This window comes from Lissotriton vulgaris, chromosome 2_1 (genome assembly GCF_964263255.1).
Source record: "Lissotriton vulgaris chromosome 2_1, aLisVul1.2, whole genome shotgun sequence".
Classification (NCBI taxonomy): Eukaryota; Metazoa; Chordata; class Amphibia; order Caudata; family Salamandridae; genus Lissotriton; species Lissotriton vulgaris.
This window is the reverse complement of record NC_141687.1, coordinates 703,263,932-703,266,072: the sequence shown is the minus strand read 5'-3', so window position 1 is coordinate 703,266,072 and position 2,141 is coordinate 703,263,932. Positions and strand designations below refer to the sequence as shown.

The window sequence follows — 2,141 nt, the reverse complement described above, 5'->3', positions numbered from 1 at the left end:
TGGTAGTCCCCTGTGAGATAACCCCAGCAGGATACAAGGTGAAAGTCAGGCATCCCGCCGCAAGGGGCCCTAGTGGAGATCAAGCAAGCAATTGCCCAGAGTTGCAGAGTGTGAACACGTGAGACGAGTAGGCACCGGAATGAGAATCATCGAGTCCATGGAAGTTTTTAAGCCCAAGACCCACCGAGGCGGGGAATTGAACCCTGGTCCAGGACCAATCTCAGCTACCGGGTCTGCCGCCTCCAACCCCTGAGCCACACTTCTCCACTAATATGGAACGCTTCACGAATTTGCGTGTCATCCTTGCGCAGGAGCCGTGCCAATCTTCTCTGTATCGTTCCAAATTTTGTATATGTGCTGCCGAAGCGAGCACTGGAAGACCTGCGGGAACCCAGCAGCAAAGCCACAACCCCCGAGCAAGCAGCGTCATCCGCTCCCGAACCAGGCCTGCACAAGGAGGCAGGCCAGCCGACAAGAGCCGGCTCAACACCGACGCCGAGAGCGGGGGACCCAACCACGGTACGGGAAGATCCGGGATCGGCCAGGAGGCTCGAACCGCCAGCTCGCCAAAGGAGAGGGAACCCGGGGCGGTGGACCCCGCCGGGAACCAAAAACAGGAACGCACCATGACATGCGTGGCAACCACGCGCGGGTGCCAGGCACATCACCTCCGCAACGTCCCAAAATAAGTCCATGCGCAGCCGGGTCGAGCACCCAGGAGCACCCCGGCCCTGTCCAAGCGAATCCAGCCGAGGACCCGCGAAATCAGAGGGCACGGGGGAAACGCGTACATCAGACCGAAAGGCCACGCGAAAGACAGGGCAATAAGGACCCGGAAGGAGGGCCGAGTCCCCCTCCCAGAACCTATCCACCGGAGGCAGACCGAGCCGAGGCACCAGGCGCCGAAACACCACCGGGGTCAGGGCGAGACAAGGTAACGAAGGAAGATCCGACACAGTCGAGCCGCCGCCACAGAGCCGGACCCCGGGGGAAGGATGGCCCGAAGGGACAGGACCGGTGAAACCGACACACCCAGGTCGACTGACCCGTTTTATGGAACGCCTCACGATTATGCGAGTCAACCTTGCGCAGGGGCCACGCCAATCTCCTCAGAATTGTTCCAACTTTTGTATATGAGTTGCCGAAGCGAGCACGGCCAATACATGGGGACATCGAAGCACAGGTGCCAAGGCGGCAGGCCAGGAGGACTGCCAGCAACACCCGAAGCACGAGGAGCTGCACGACCGCCGGAGATCCCAACGACCCCCAAACGACCCGGCGCCAAAGGGTGGCCCCCCCCCCTGACAGACCCAGCGGGAAGTACCGGGTCCAGGCACATGACCCCCGAAGGAGGACAAGCCCGAGACAGGAACCGAAGGGACCACCGCACATAGAGCAGGGAGCCGACGGAGGAGAGACACCGCCTGACGTGACGCCTCACCCACGAAAAAGACGAGGCCGGGCTGTATCAAATGCCCAGACAGGGAATCCCAAGACTCCCTCCCGGCGAAGAAGATCCACCAGGCGGGTCATGAGCACCGGACCAACCCACGGGCCAGAAGGCAAGCCCAACAGAGGCACCCGCAACCGAGAGTGGGAACCCCCACTCGCAGTCCGGCCTCCCAGGCCCACCCAAGGTCCACAGAATAGACCAGGGAAGGAGTTGGCATCCGAACCCGTCGGGAAGGGGGGACCCCGTGGAAAGACCGCAAGACCAGCAAGACCGGTCACCGGCCAGCCAGCCCGAAGATCCCAAGAACCGTGACAGCCACGTCCCAAGACGGGACGTAACGGAGGCGACAGCCCCCTTCCCCCCCCCCCAGGGCACCCCCAGGAGTGAGAGGGCCGAAAGCCAGGATCCAGGGGCGAAACTTGGAGCGGCAGTACCAGTACGAGACCGGAAAACCGACACCCGGGCCCGGGAGCCAAAACCTGACCGCTCCGACCGACACCCTGAAATCCGGGTGGAATGGCCGAAGGACCCCACCCCTGCAAGGGCGGGTCAACGGACGCAGGTAGAGGAAGGGATCCCGGAGACTTGCGCAGAGAACGCACCCAGGGAAACCCCGGGAACAACCCCCGCCGGAGGAGGTAAATGCAAGCTCCAAACAGGAACGAGACACTAAGTAAGCGTGCCATCC

The 2,141-nt window shown here is 62.5% G+C and overlaps 2 non-coding genes across 2 annotated transcripts; both read right to left on the bottom strand.

Annotated features, from left to right (window-relative positions):
* Positions 1–266: 266 nt before the first annotated feature.
* LOC147731007 (U6 spliceosomal RNA) lies at positions 267–373 on the bottom strand. The gene has a single exon (XR_015308796.1). It is a non-coding gene; the product is annotated as a U6 spliceosomal RNA (small nuclear RNA).
* A 674-nt stretch (positions 374–1,047) lies between these two features.
* On the bottom strand, positions 1,048–1,154 carry LOC147731006 (U6 spliceosomal RNA). Its single transcript, XR_015308862.1, has one exon. It is a non-coding gene; the product is annotated as a U6 spliceosomal RNA (small nuclear RNA).
* Between the last annotated feature and the right edge of the window lie 987 nt (positions 1,155–2,141).